The 16,748-nt window shown below is 37.5% G+C and overlaps 1 pseudogene; it reads right to left on the reverse strand.

The window, feature by feature from the left end:
* Positions 1–7,109: 7,109 nt before the first annotated feature.
* LOC124104685 (mitochondrial folate transporter/carrier-like) lies at positions 7,110–15,188 on the reverse strand (annotated as a pseudogene).
* Between the last annotated feature and the right edge of the window lie 1,560 nt (positions 15,189–16,748).

Below are 16,748 nucleotides of genomic sequence, written 5' to 3' on the forward strand. Positions count from 1 at the left end.
GTTCTGGAGGCTGGGAAGTCTTGGATCAAGTTACTAGCAGAATTGTTGTCTGGAGAGGGCTGATGTCCATCCAAGATGGTGCCTAGTTGCTATGTCCTGCAGAGGGGACATAGAAGTGAGGGAAAGGCCATCGAAGCAGGTACCTTCATCAAGGCTTTTTATGTGGGCACCTATTCACAGTCATGACTCTGTCATCTAAAAGCCATGCTCTTACTACTATGGCATTGGGGATTAACTTTCAACACGAATGCTGGGTGAAACAAAAACATCCAAAGCATAGCAATAATTGTAAGGACTAATTCACACGAAGCAAAGTGCTGGGTAATGGGCAGATATAAAGAAGTATTTTGAATGATTCTACCTCCAAAATGCTTTACCTCTTTTAGTAGTGTGGACAGGTACAAATGACTGATTTGAAGAAGTAAACAGAACTCAGAGCAGCCATGATTCATTAAACACCTGTAATATGCCATTTGCTATAGTGGGGTGCTCAGTATTAGTTAACTCATTTATTCCTCATAACAGCCACTAAGATAGATGGTATTATTTACCTTTATAGACAAGTGCCGCAGTCTGGCTGGGCACAAATGCCGCAGTCTGGCTGGGCACACAATCACGAGCCACCACACAGCTTGTAGATTCAAACAGCAACTCTTTATTCCCGAACTCACACCAGCCGTCTACAATCACGTTCTGGGGAAATCCACGTTCTCTGCCCAAATCCACCTCCACTGGGCTTCTATCTCCAAAATATACTGTCTGAATCCCGTGAGAACTCAAGGGGAACTCAGGCAGCAGGATACGCCCTATTCCCAGCAGGAATAATCTTAAACCTTAAACCTGGAACCTAAACTGGGAACGCCCTAAACACGATTATCTTAAAACCGGGAACACCCTAATCTGCCTTGGTCCTTGAGCAAGGTCACTTACATTCAATGTCACTGCAACATGTCAGCAACATGGGGTACGCTGGCAAGGAAATTGTCATACCTACTTGGCTAATGGCTCCCAGCAGACAAGATGCACAAAGGAACTAGTTGTAACTTTCCAAGGTCATAAAGGTAGTAAAGGCTGAGATCAGGATTAGATTCAGCTCAAGAAGTCTCCATTGGCCACTCCTTACTACTATTAGAATCAATTTTACTTTTAATCTTTAGATCCTTGCAGCAGAAAACAAGCATAGGCCAGGAGTAATGGAAGAAATACTTAGTCCTTTTTTTTTTTTTAACCAGAAGTTCAAATTTGAGCTTGAGCCAAAGTAATATACATAGAATAACTCTAGAATAGTTGTTGGGCACAGTGGTGGTCAACTCAGTGCTATCTTTGTGAAAGGGGGAAGGTGAGATGTGGTAGAGTACACTATGAGAAACAACAGGTAGAAACAGTGGAATAAATGCAAACACATAAACTCTAGCATGAACTGTTCACATTCACACTGGAATATATGTTCATGGAACCCTCTGCTCATTTTGCATGAAAGTGTGAAACAGATACCCACAAGAAGAATTATAAAGATATGATGAAAGTTGCTTAGGATGGAAGGCTAATATGGATTCCCTATGGAAATAGAATATAATGAGCAAGAGAGAGGTCTTGCATAACCAGTGATGAAAATGAGTTTATGATTTATTGAGTACACCACACTTAGTGGTAATACAGAATTTCAGAATGCAGCAAAATGTATTTGTCATGTGGCATGATACATTGAGAGGATGATGTGGAAGCCCTTCATGGGAAAGGCATGTGTTTCTTTCAAAGCTGAGCCTTGAAAGAAGGGAAGTGAGACAGCTGAAGAGAAGCTTCAGATAGCATCGGTTTTGTTTTATGCATCATCGAATCCCAGTGTGTACCTGGCATCATGTCTGCTGCTGGTTAGGGTTATTTTGAGAGCTTGTAAGGTAAACATTCCTTGCCTTCAGTATGTCACGAATGACAACAAAGATTGAGTGGGATGCAGCTGAAAGGAAAAGTAATGTGATTGATTTGTTCAACTTTTCCAACCAAAGCAGCGTAGAAGAGGCACATATAAGTTAAAGTATATTTGAAAGTTCATTTGTGTAGTATTTTTCTATGGCGTGAAATAATAATAATAATAATAATAATAATAATAATAATAATAATAATAATGTGATGATTATACAATAATAGTATAAGCATAATAACTAGAAAAATGCCTTTGAAAAATACTAAACATACCCTCATTCTTCCTTAGGCTCTTTAATCAGTGGACCAAAATAGAATAGGCAGCTTTTTCTCAAAGTCATTTTAGAGGAAGAAAAGTTTATTCTGAAAACTCATGTTTTCAGAGGTTCTATTCATGATTGACTGACATCATTACTGTGGGCCCAAGTGAGACAGAGCATCATGGCAGAAAGTTGTGTTGGAGGAAAGCTGCTCACAGATTGGCAGCCAGGAAGCATAGAGAGGGTAGGATGAGCCAGGGACAAATTACATGATTCCCAAAGAACTGCCCTGTGACCCACTTCATCCAGCCATACCCTTCCTTCCTTACAGTTACCATCCAGTAATCCACTCAAATTATTAATATAAATGGATCAAACCACTGATTGAGTTACGGTTCTCATAATCTAATCATAACATCCCTGAATTAACTCAGGAAGTTTTCAGGGACAACTCATATCGGAATCACTATATGTGTGTATCTGGGGACTAGAGTAAAGGAGACCCTTGCAGAAGGGGAGCACAGTTGACTCTTTCTGCAATCAGGGAAAAAGAATTTAAACAGTCCAATATCAATATTTTTCAATACAAAGTCTTATTTGGCTATACCTCAAAGTCTAGCAGTTGCTTATTTCTAAGTGATGGCAGTGGTAATCATTTTAGTTTTCTTCATATTCTTCTTTATCTTTTAGATATTTCCTACAGAGAACATGTGTTATCATTTTAGTTGAAAATTTAATTGAGATGTCTAAAAATTTACATTGAGATCTACAAATAAAAGAGATCTGCAAATCTATTACTTTGTTTCCCCCAATGGTTCTATATTGCAAAACTGTCATATGAAGTCACAACCAGACTATGCTTCAATTGAAGCATAGATCATATTCAGATTTCTTCAGTTTTACTTGTATTCTTTCTCTGTGTGTGTATGTCTCATTCTTTGCAATCCCATTGTATCTGTAGGTTTGCATATCCTCCTCCCTGTCAAGGTACACAATAGTTCCTTTCCTATTAGAAGGATTCCCCTATTTCCTTTATATACTCATCTCTTTCCTCCCTTGTCCCACCCTCCCACTCTAGTTCCAAACTATGGAAACCACTGACTGGTCTCCATTTCTGAAACTTTATGTTAAATACATTAAGTAATTGAAAATATAGAATATTAAATAAAAGGGATAAAAAACGTCAAGATGTAAAAATATGTTAAATATTGGCATGTCTAATGTTAACATTGAAATGTTAAATAGGCAGACAGTAGGCAACCTTGCAGGATTGGCTCTTTTCCACACACAGCATAATTCCCTGGAGACCCATCAAGGTTGCTGCATGTATCAATAGTTTTTTTTCTTTTTAGTGCTGAGTTGTATCCCAATCAGCCACACACCCGTGTACTGAGCTGCTTCATTTGTACATGAAACTGTTATGAACATTGACATACAACTTGGTTGGACACAAGTTCACTTCTCTGGGATAAATGACTGAGAGAGTGCAATTCTGGGTCACTTGGTGTTTTCATGTTCAGTTGTAAAAGAAACTTCCAGTGACTACTGAGTTTCTCTGTGTTCCTCCCCAGCACTTGGTGGTGTCATTTTTCATTTTCACCATCCTGAGAGTGACATCTCTTGAGGTTCTAATTTAATTTCCCTGATAGCTGATGATGTTGAATATCTTTCCAGGTGCTTATTTCTTTTTTTCTATGAGAAGCCTGTCCACAGTGATGGCCTATTTTCTAATTGGGATGTGCATTTTTATTTAGTATTACATTTGATTTTTAATTTGGAGAATATACAGTTTGCAAATATTTTTTTTCCTGATTTGTAGATTGTCTGTTTATTCTCTCCATAGTTTTCACATTGACTTTCATGGAGGGAGACTTTTTTCTTCTTCCACCAATGGATATCTAGCTTGTTTCAAAAACTGTTGAAAGAACTTAAAATAAACTATTTTTGAAGGTGTTAGCATAAAATTTCTGGGTTTATTCAAAAGTGATTAATGTTGAATAGGGTTAAAACTCTAACCTACTACATTACATTATCTCTTCCACCAAATAGAAATTATTGGTATGTATATCAGATAAGAAACTATAAGTACAACTCTACCTCTACAGAGTTGTAAAATGACCTAGTCAATACAAAGTTAAGCTTAATAATATGCTGCAAGAGCACTGAGCAATCTTCTTTGTTCTTTGCCCAGAAAATTTCAAGAAATTCCAAAAAGAGAAGAAAACATGAATCCAAAAATCACAAATATTTGTGTACACATTTCATGAAAATAGTCATGTTAGGAAGCAGAAGAGTAGTATGCCTCTATGTGACTGAAATTGATGCTAATGTCTCAGATGATAGTTTTAAAACCAGATAGACAGCCTTCATCTTGAGACTTTCCTACCACTTCCATTGTGAATTGAGGAAACAGATAAGGGAAATAATATTTGTTCTTGTTGTCTAGCCTTTCATCTGAAGGATTCATTACTTTATAAATTTTGACCACAAACAACCCAAGCCCCAATTCTCTACTCTGTAAGTGGCCATTTACATGAGAAAGGAAAACTCACCTAAGTAATTTTATCAAGGTTTTAAATACTTTTATGACTAAGTCAGCAATTGGATATTTCTCAAGTGGTTCCTTTTCTGTTATTATTTCATATGCCCTTTGTACAGAATTGTACAACAATCCACTGATAGTGTCAGGAGCCAAGGTGTCAGGCAATATTCTTTGGGACACCAGGCCATACTTTTTTCTCCTCTACCAAGAAAAAGATTAAAAGGTGACTACCAGGTGACCCTTGAGTACTCAATGAATTACAACCAATGAAAAGAATGCAGCTTGTGAATTCATGGTTATTCAATAAACTCTGACATTTTGTAAAGGCAAAACTATTTGGTATGTTTTAATGTCATAGATCTCACACTACATTCTTCTTCTTTTTTTTTAAGACAATGGAATTTCCTTTTCCAAATTATATTTTTCAAAACTAGAAAATCATGGCATTACTTGGAATAGAAACATTTTACTCAACAAGAAGAATAGATCTGGGTGAATATCAAGACAGAGAAGATGTCCTAGTTTCCATCCATCCTTCGTTGAAATTAAGAACAAATATCCAAAATTTCATTTGAGCCATTTTGGCCACACCTATTGAGCCATAAACAAAAGTCATCCAGTAGAGGGCAATGCAGACTTTGTCATTAATGTCCTCAACAGAAAATGTGAATTTAGTATTGAAGAGGACCTCCTCCTCCTCCTCCTCCTCCTCCTCCTCCTCCCCCCCCCCTCCCCAGCCCTATTTTGTATTTTATTTAGAGACAGGGTCTCACTGAGTTGCTTAGTGCCTTGCTTTTGCTGAGGCTGGCTTTGAACTGTACTATTGCACAAAGGTCAATTTCAAAATCAATCCAGGCAAACAAGTTCAACGTCCTCCAGCCTCAGCCTCTGGAGCCTCTGGGATTAAAGTTGTGCGCCACCTCATGAGGCGTGAAGGTTTATTCTTGATGTAAATTGTTCAATACACATGATGACCAGATAATTCTTAATGTAGTAAAAACATGTTAACTCACATTTAATTGAATCACAGTTTGTGATAATTTTCTAGGGACTCATGAAACAAAAGGAAAAACATCAAACAAGCAAACCAAAAAACAAAAACAAAAACAAAAACAAAAACCCCCTGAATTGAGAGTAAGAAAGTCAGCATTCATCTTCTTTCTTTCCTCTTGACTTTGTGGTCTTCTGAAAATCATTTATTTTTTTTAAACCATAATGTTTTATTTACAACAAGTAGATGGTAGTGCAACAGCATACATTGATGTTTATGATAAATAAAATATTATATTATTCTTTCAACCTTTTGTGGCAGGCCTTTTTACTTACAGATACTTATAATGACTTTAACAAGTAAAATCAATAATAGCCATTAATGTAATTTGTATTTCAATGTGAATTTGAGCAACTAATGTAGAATAATCATTTATTTGTGAACTGGATCTATAAATCTGTAAATTAAAATAGAAAGTTAAAATTTCTCTTTTCTGTTGAGTTTGTTAACAAATATATCCCAAACACTCCAGCATCTGTAATAGGCAGTTTACTGAGCATCTCTCATAAGTGATTCATAAATATAGATATTAAATAATAACTGTCATAGCCAGATCCTAGAAGTTCAGATTTTACGAGTTTAAACTACATTAAGTATTTATGCCCAAAACCAAGAACCAAGTCCAAGATTACATTTTAAATTATGGAAGTGCCACTGGGGGGGAAATTGAGCAATGAAGTGATAAAGGATGTTAGATATTTCTCAGAGAATTACACAATTCCTCAAATTTCTACAGTTAGTGTGTTCCAAATGAATTAAAACTAAAGTGCATTGCGGGGGACTTTTCTCACTAAAATATCTGGTATGAGAACCTGGTAAAATATCCCCATTCAAAATGATCTGGATTTGGCTAGTAACTTATTCAGTAAATTCTTAAAGTTTAATTTGCTCTTAACAAACAACATTATTTTAAAAGCTGTTTTCTTGCTATTGCACAAGGTGGATTTTAAAGTCAATCCAGTCAAACAAGTTCAGAAAAAGCAGCACATTTCTCTAATCCATTTAGCAAATGTTGCAAATTAGTTTCTACTTGAACAATGAACTGGAGAAATGTCTGAAACTCTACACTTGGTGTCAGTTTTAACATGTTGATGCCAGCCATGACAGGCAGAGGTAGCCAGGTCTCAAACATATGGAAAACACAAAAAGCAGAAAACACTGTGAGGAGTTAGCAGCTCTTGGACTTCTAGAGATTAAAAACAAATTATGTTTATGAGTCATTTTGCTGTGTAGCATTCTTCTAAGTTTTATGTCTCAAACATAAAGGAGCTTGTTGCTCTCTTGGACAAATATACCAGAATTATCCCCCTTTTTATTTATTTATTTATTTATTTTAGTTTACTTTCTTGTCTCTAAGGCCAAGTAAAAAATATGAGACATTTTCATACACCACAAAGTTAATACAGCAGGTTGGAGTGACTTTAATGAAACTGGGGGTAATTTCTTTGTAAAATCACCCTCTGCCATCTTTCCTCCATGACTTGCCAATTACATCCATTACACCACTTCAAAACGTGTTGATCCTGAAAAAGGGCTCTCACAACTTGATATGGGTATGTTGCTACTACATCAAATATTTTGGGTAGTGCTGCCACAGATATGGATCCTAGTGTGCTCAATTGGGCTTGCGGTCATCTATTGATTATTGTGCTGATTGTACTTCAGCTTTAGCAATTCATATGCCATAAACTGAAGGGCACCATGTGATATTCCAAATAAATCCCTTATATAATCTACGCACACCTTCTTACTTGTGTATTTTCACAAGTGCATGAAATGTTCCTTTATATTGTCGCTGTGAGGAATTAACAACACCTTCATAGTGTAATATAAGGCGAGTTTTTGTTACCCATGATGGGTTTGCAATGCAGAGGTCACGGCTTCAGCTTCAGCAGCTGAGATGAAGTATTCTGTTGCCTCTCACATTACAGCTCTTCCTTCTGTTTTATATGATTTAATAGCATTGTAAAAGAAAAAGTAGAGTCCCCAGGATAAGCCAGCACCCCATACGTTTGGAGTTACTCCTTGATAAACTTCCCGCAGTCCATCAAGTTTCCAAATGGTAGTCCATCGATGTAAAATTCTTTTATATTTTGGTCTCAGTTCAATCCATCACTCTCTGCGAAGGGGATCTTCAGGAGGTCGAAAGATCCCGCCACTCACACCAGCTACCAGTTCTCATACAGAATGTGGCGGAGTACCGTGCTCCACGCCGGCGACCGGCAGCCCTGGCGGGTTGTAGGTTCGGGGCCCTTCGACACCATGATGCCTAGGACTGCGGAGATGGGACGAGATGCAGTGGCCGCCACCTTGGCGATTGTCGCACCCCCCCCCCCCCCCCCCCCCCCCCCGGGAGCAGGAACCCCAGAAAATCATTTGAAGTTTCTCAGCCTCGTTGTTCTTCTCTAAAATATAACACATTCCTCCTCCCCTGAAAAGGCCAACTTCTCTTTTGCTTTAAGGAAGACTTATTCTATGAAAGAATATGTTAAATAAATTGTTTTGTTGAGAGATTTCCTGAATAAATTAAAGTGGAAATTCCCAAGCCTCGAGGATGGTCAGAATCACTGCGTTAATCTCACTCCAAAGCCCTTGCAGGGTTTGTTTACCTGGAAATAAAATGGGCCAGGCTGTAAGTGGAGAGGGAAAACATACCTACCACTGGCTCTCCTGCAACTTCCACCTTTGTTCACTAAAAAAGAAGTTATATTAAGAATCAGTCAGAGTTTAAGATGGACTTGATGTACATCAGTACTTCAGATGTCAATGACGTTTACTTTCCAGTGTGATAGACATTAATGAGGATCATGTTGCTGGCTCTGCCTGGGTCATGGAAGAGTATGTCTGCATACCCCTTGCTTTCATCCTCACAAAGAACTTTTTCTGTAAGGAGCCAGATAGTAAATACAACAAGCCTTCTGTATCAGTGGGTTCTTTATCTGTGGATTCAATCAGCAGTGGATCAAAAACATATTTAAAAAATAAAAGTGTGCTTGTACTGAGCACAAATTTATTTTGTACTAAAGCATCCCAACACATACAAAATTGGAATTCAAGACAGGAGAGACAAAAAGGGTCAGAAAAAAATTGGAAGAAATAATGGTTTGAATTTCATTAAAAAAAATTAAAAAGCTCCATGAACCAAAATATTCAAGAAATTCAATGAACTCACAAAAAGATAAATGCAATAATTATCATGTCAAGACATGTTACAATCAGATTGTCAAAAGACAAGAGAAAATCTCGAAGAAGCAAGAGAGATTAATCTCCATGTATAAGAGATTAAGAGCAAAATCTTCATTAGAAATCATGGAATCCAGCACTGGGGTTGTGGCTCATTGGTAGAGTGCTCGCCTAGCATGTGTGAGGCACTAGGTTCAATCTTCAGTTCTTCATTAAAAAAAAAGAAAAAGAAAGAAAAGAAAAGAAAAGGTATTGTGTCTATCTACTATATATATATATATATATATATATATATTTTTTTTTTTTTTTTTTAAGAGGGCTAGGGTGGTGGCTCAGTGGTAGAGTGCTTGTCTAGCATGTGTGTGGCACTGGGTTCAAGTCTCAGCAATGCATATAAGTAAATAAAATAAATGGCCATTGACAACTATATATATAAAAGAAATCATGGAATCCAGAGGGACAGGGATGTTATAGTTCTCCTTTGACCCTGTGGTTTTACTTTGATGGCTTCGGTTACCTACAGTCAACAGAGGTCTAAGAATATTAAATGGAGAATTCTAAAAGTAAACAGTTTATACATTTCAGATTGCATGCCACTTTGAGTGAAGAAAATTCACACTACTGCTTTTTCTGACCTGGGATGTAAATCACCCCTCTGTCCAGTGCATCTATGTTGTATATGCTGCCTGTTCATTAGGCACTTACTAGCTGTCTTTGCTAGATTGAATGTTGCTGAATTGAGGTGCTTATATCCAAGTAACCCATATTTTACTTAATAATGTTCCCACACTGCAAGAGTATTGATACTGATAATTAGGATATGTTAAAGAGCACCCACAAAATTCTTCCTTTCAGTGAAAAGGTGAAGGTTTATCATAGGTATGAATGGTTAGAAAAACACATAGTGTATATAAAGTTCAGTACTATCTGAGGTTTCAGGCATTTGCTGGGAGTCTTGGAATCTATCTCCTACAGATAAGGGGAGACTAATATATTTTTAAAATGATGAAACAAAGAGACTATAAACCAAGAATTCTATATCTGCCAGATGAACAAGAGATGAAGGAATTTGTGCCTAGTGACATGCTCTGAGAGAAATGCCAAAGGAAGTCTTTCAGGCAGAGAGGAAAGTATGTTGGGGAGCAACTCAAAGTCATATGAAGAAGAAAAGAATTCCTGTGAATATAAAGATATATAGAAGACCTGCTGGTATGGTGGGATTTTGGTTTGAATGTGTCCCCAAAACTGTAGTGTTGGAAGCTTTTTGCTCAGTGTGGCAATGTTTGGAGGTAGAGGGACCTTTAAGAAGTGGGTTCTAGGGAAAAGTGATTAGGTTATTGGGACATGCTCTGAGAAGGAGTTAACAGAGTTCTCCTGGAACCCCAGTTAATTCCCATAAATTTGGCTGTTATAAAAGAGCATGACTGGTCCTTCCCCATTAACTAGCCTCCTGTCTCACCATGTGATGTCTTCCTCTTACATAATAGCAGGTGCTCCTACCATAATAGCACCTGGGTCATATGACACAGTCAAGGTGTCCCTCACCAGAGGCCCAATCCATAGGGCCACTTGATTCTGAACTTTCTGCCTCTAAAAATGGTGAACTTTTAGCACTTTTCTTTATTAAATCCAAGCCTTAGGGGGTTTTGTTTTGGTTTATTTTGTTGTTATTGTTAATGAACCAAGACACCCAGTATTATTGTATTTTTGCTAATTTTTTGCATATTTTTATAATGCATAAAAACATAAATCTATATTAATGGACACAGAATGTAGAAGGATGTAATTTCTGACCATCATAACGTAGAGGGAGAAATGTATCTGCTTATTACCCAGCACACTCTGCTCTGTGTGAAACATTCCATGAAGTCATGCTGCTGTTCGGTGGAAGTTTTTGTTCTATTCAACATTCATGTTGAAATTTAATCCCCCATGAGACAGTATAAGAACATGGCCTTTAGGTGACAGTCATGAAAGTGAATAGGTGCCCAAATAAAAAGCCTTGATGGAGGAATCTCCTCCTCTGGCCTTTCCCATCCACTCTTGTCTGTCCAAACAGTCAAGAGTGGATGGGAAAAGCCTTTTCCCCTTTTGTCCTTCCAGGTAAGAACACAGCAAGAAGGGCCCATCTGCCTCATCAAATGGCAGAGACATGACCTTGGCCATCCCAATCTCCAGAACTGTGAGAAATACATTTCTGTTTTTTATAAATTATGCAGTTGTAGGTTATTTTTTGTGTTCTTGTTTTGTTTTTAGCAACACACATGAACTGACTCCCACTATTTCCACTTCAATTCAACACTGTATGAGAAGTTCTGAGCACAGCAAAAGGAAAAGAAACAAGAAATAAAGATAGGGTTTTGTCCTAGGCAAGGTGGTGCATGCCTGTAATCTCAGGGGTTTGGGAGGCTGAGATAGGAGGATCGTGAATTCAAAGCCAGACTCAGATAAAGCAAGTCGCTAAGCAAACCAGTGAGACCATGTTTCTAAATAAAATATAAAATAGGGCTGGGAATGTGGCTCAATGGGTCAGTGTTTGAGTGCCCCTGAGCTCAATCCTCAGTAGCAAAAAAAAAGGGGGGGGGGTTTGTTGAAAAAAATTAGACTATCATTATATTACAGAAAATTATTAAATATGGAAAATATATATATATACACTAAATTCTAGTGAGGCCCTATGCAACTTATTGAGACCCTGTCATCTGGGGATTTAACCCAGGAGCACTTTATCACTGAGATACATCCCCAGCCCCTTTTATGTTTTATTTTTAGATGGGGTCTCACTAAGTTGCATAGGGCCTCACTAAATTGCTGAGGCTGGCTTCGAACTTGTGATCCTCCTGCCTCAGCCTCCAGAGTCTCTGGGATTACAGGCATGTGCCACTTCACCTGGCTGCTCAGTGATTTTTGATAGGAACAATTTGTAAAAATCCATTGTGTATTTATACACCAGCAACAAGTTATTAAATTATTTAAGAAAACATCAAACTTGAAATAACTTTAAAGACTCTCAGGTCATAAGAATAAATCTAATAAAAAGTGGGAAGCCATGGACATATTTAAAACTGACTCCAGAACCAAGCATTATAATTAATCCAGCTCTGTGAACCTGAATGAGAATCAAAATGAAAAGAAAGTAAAAACTAAAACATTGGTGTCAGGAAAGAAAATGATATGCATTTAATAGAAGAAAAAAATCTGTGGGTAGTCAAAAATACACAGACAAATGCTCAGTTTTATCAGTGATCAATAAAATGGAAATTAAGAATACAATGAGAAACTATTTTTCTTACATACCAGATTCATAATACCCAGTGCTGCAGAAGATGTCAGGAGAGGGTTACTTTCCTAATTTTTGAATGTTGTTTAGTCAGCTTTTCATTGCTGTGACCAAAATACCTGAAAATAACTTGGAGAAAAAAAGCTTAATTATGTGATTATGGTCAGTCAACTCCATTACCTGGAACTAAGATGAGGCAGAACATTATGGCAGAAGTGTGTGGTGAAGGAAAGCTGCTCATCTCATACAGCTGAGAAGCAGAGAAGGCAAATGACAAAATGTATTCCCCAAGGGCATGGCCCCAGTGGTCTATTTTCTCCAGTCATGCCATACCTGCTAACAGTTACCACCCAGAATCTATTTAAATTATAAATCCACCGAGTAGATTGATTCACGGGTGAGTTTACAACTGACATAATCTAATTATTTCACTTCTGAACATTTCTGCATTGTTACATGAATTTTTCTAGGTATATCTCATGTCTGAACTATAGCAAATGTCAGTTGACAATATCTGTTAAAATTGAAAGAATACATGTTTTTACATCAACCAATTTTACACTTGGGAATCTATCTCCAAAATAACAGTAGTGGCATATGAGGAATACATATACATGAATGTAAAGCACTGCTTTATTTACTCAATAGAACAGGAAGGAGTTTTAATGCCCATGTGTAAAGGATATGATTAAAATATAAATTTGGTATATCTAGTCAATGGAAATCTATTTTAAAGAAGATGTCAAGGTGAGCAAGGTGGTGCCTACCTGTAATTTCAGCAATCACAAGTTCAAACCTGGCCTCAGCAACTTAGCGAGATCCTCAATAACTTAGCTAGACCCTGTCTCTAGTAAATATTAGGGATGGAATTGTAGCTCCATGATAAAGCACACTGGATTCAATCCCCAGTAGTCTCCTGTCCCAAAAGATGTCAAATCTACTGAATCTATTTTGAGGGAGGACCACAATATTGGTAAATTAAACGGACAAGTTTCTATATGATGTATATAATACATTCCCATCCTCATGAATTCTACCCAAAAAAAAAAAAAAAAAAAACTGGGGGTGGGGTTGCTGATATTTGGCCATTTTAAAACATAGGTTCATATATTTCATCACAAGATTTATGAATGTTTATACGAGGAAGGGAATGTTGTAGAGGCATACTGTAGCCTCTGCCTAGGGTTGCCAGGCTGGGGTAGGATCAGAGTTCATGCAGGGGACATCAGCTACTTTTCCTTATGTTTCCTTTTTCTTTCTTTCTTTCTTTCTTTTTTTTTTTTTACACAATACATTTTATTGATTGATTGATTGATTGATTGTGCTGAGGATTGAACCCAGGGCCTCGAATGTGCTAATCGAGTGCTCTACTGCTGAGCCACCACCCCAGCCCTACCTTATGTTTCTTGCATCATTGATTTGTTACAAAGACTTTTTTCTATTTTTATAAATTTTAGAAAATTATTGTGATAAATTTATGAAAATGAGAATAGTTTATTTATTATTTGAAATATTATTTTCATTTCATCAGTGCAAACTAAGTGTTTTATTGAACTGGCAAATGATTTCTCAAAAAAAGTTTCAGAATGTAAATTTTCATTTTCTTAATTTATCATATAACAGATAACTAGTCAAATAAGTGTGTAACTAGTCACATCTTAATGTCTTCTCCTAACTTACTTTACTACATTCTTTTAATCCAATCATTAATATAAAACCTCTGATCACTACAATGCAAGCTCCATAGGAGCAGGGATTTTTTATTCATTGGTGTATTTCCAGTACCTAAGGCAACACCTGCCAATTAGTAGTCACTCAGTGAATCAATAGTTTTTGAATGAATGAATGAATGAATATGGCAGTAGATGGTGAGGAAGAAGATGGAAACTCTCCAGTTGTCTGTGTGATGGTGAGATGGCAGACAGGGGTTATAATGATCTTTCGTCTTGTCAACTGGGATGGATAAAGGAGAATATTTTCTACAACGTGGTACTGAAATTTTCTGTATCCATCCAACAAATGGTGATGAACTTTTAAAAATTTTAATTAGATTTCTCCTTAATTATTCATTACTCTTGATTAGGAATCTAATTTACAAAAATATAACATATTATTTGCTCCCTTTGGCAAAGTTCAGGATGAGTTCACAACTTTTGAATAGGGAACTGACTTAGGCTTTTAAAAGGTAACTCTGGTTGTCAAGTAGAAGACAGACATGGGCTATGGAGAAGGAGAGTGGGATCAAGGAGCCCAGGGAGGAGGTCACAGTGGAGTTTCACTGGAGAGGTGATGTCAGCTCAGACCAGGGTAGCAAGAATGGATGGGGTAAAAAATGGCAGCTTTGGAGTATGATCAAATAGGGGAAAAGCAAATTTAGAGATAGTTACAGTAACAGGATTATTCACCCCATGGGGTGGGTGTTGACATACTTATTTTCCTCCAATGCAGTTGAATTTTTTTTTCCTGTCCCTTTACTGTATTTCTAACCATTGGCACAATTTCCTGACCATGTGCAGGCATTTTAGTGCCAGCTTTAGCGTATCCCAACTTAACCCTTCATATCAAGTTCAACTTCATGTTCATCTGCCCATAACGCTCACTCCCTCTCAGTGCCTTCTCTCATAAGGATTTGGAGACCCTCCTTTCTGCCTTGTTCTTTGCCATGGGACATATAATTCCAAACTGATTTCTTCTAACCACTCAGCTCAAAGCCCTCATTTTTACTGTGGGATCCCTTTGGTTCTGCCACCAACCCTCTCTGGTGATTTTAGTCTTGATATCCCCATCATTTGGTCCTTTTAGGAATTCTAGATTCATCATACCTAATGCTGGTCCTTTCTGCAGCTCCAGGGTTGTCCCTCTGTCCACTCTGCTGTCCCACCTCATTTTCTCTTTTTCCTGCTCAAGTCTGCTGTCTAAGCAGGGAGTTGACAGCAGATGAACAGACATGTTCTTTTCCTACAACCATCACATCTCTACGATTTCCCTCACTTGTCTGGAGGAGGGGGCACTCACTTCTGCTTCACAGAGGACAGAAAACGTCACTGTCACAATTTCTTTGTGGACAGATTAGGAGAATAAAAAGGGCTTTGTAGGATCATATTTGAGAGTGACAAAACAGGTTCTTTGGTTATAAATAAACCTAACAAAGTGTCTGGCCCTTTTTAGAACATGGATTATGTAATAATTTTTCCCTCAGAACTGGATTCTAGATGTCAATTCTGAGGCCAGGGGAAAATTTCCATTCAATATCCCTTAAGGGATGATTCTCAGGTTTGGGCCCTTCTCAGTGGAGTGTCATTTACTGAGATGGGAGAACATTCTGGGCAGAAAAGTTTCAGAAGTAGGAACCAAATGATCTGTTTGGAACATTTTAAGTTTGAGATGAGTACTAGACAACTAGTACTAGTTATGAGTTTGGAAGTCCAGGGAGAGGTCAGTGCCAGAAACATATCCATGGGACTCATTAGGATACAGATGTATGATACAAAGAACTCACTAGGACATATGAACAAATAGAAGGGCTAGTAAAGTGGGACAAGGGCTGTCCTGAGAGTCCTTCAACATTCAAAATTTAGGAAGAGGAGGAGGAGCCAGTAATGGAGACAGAGATTGAGTCAACACCTAAGAAGGAAAATGAAACCAGGAAATACTTTGTCTTGAGGCAAATAGATTAATCACTACCTTTCAGTGTATCAAGATGAGGATCACTGGTGACAACAACAAGAGTGCGTGCGTTCAATGGAATAGGGAGGGGAAAGCCTGACTGACATACACTGAATAGAGAATGAAGGTGATGGATAGAGACAGTGCATGCAGCTATCATTTGAATTTTTCTTAAGGAGGGAGTGACAAATGAAATGGTAGCTGGAGGGGAATTGGGTATCAAAGCAGTGTTGTTTCTTTTTTTAGATGAGCATTTTGCTTAGACATGGTGGCACATGATGTAATCCCAGCTCCTCAGGAGACTGAGGAAGGAGGAGTGCAAGTTCAGGGCCATACTGGCAATAGTCCCTGTCTCAAAATAACATCTTTAGCAAAGGGCTGGAGATGTAACTGAGAGGTAGAACACTCCTGGGTTCAATCTTTAGTACTGGGGAAAAAGAAAGATGGAGCATATTATACATGTGGAACAGTGGATATAAAATGCTGACTGACATAAATTGAAAAGAAAATGAAATTGATGAGTGGAGACACAGCATGCACCCATCTCTTGAATTTTGATTTAAAAGAGAGCAGTGAAAAATGGGCCAAGAGCTAGAAGTGATTTTATGATCAAAGAAGTATTTCTTTTTTAAGATGGAGCATATTATAAGTTTCACGCTGATTTAAATGTAGAGAAAATAAAATATTTATGATAGAGACAGGAAATAATAAGAGTAAAATTGCACTTATAATTAAGATCAAATTAGTGTCCTACTGTTTGCCTTTTTTAGTTAGAGAAACAAGTGATGTATCAAGGAGGAGAGAAAGAAAATAATAAGAGTAAAGTTACAATTATTATTAAGA

This window comes from Marmota monax, unplaced genomic scaffold (genome assembly GCF_021218885.2).
Source record: "Marmota monax isolate L192 unplaced genomic scaffold, Marmota_monax_Labrador192_F-V1.1 WCK01_AAM20220418_F8-fsc00001, whole genome shotgun sequence".
Lineage (NCBI taxonomy): Eukaryota > Metazoa > Chordata > Mammalia > Rodentia > Sciuridae > Marmota > Marmota monax.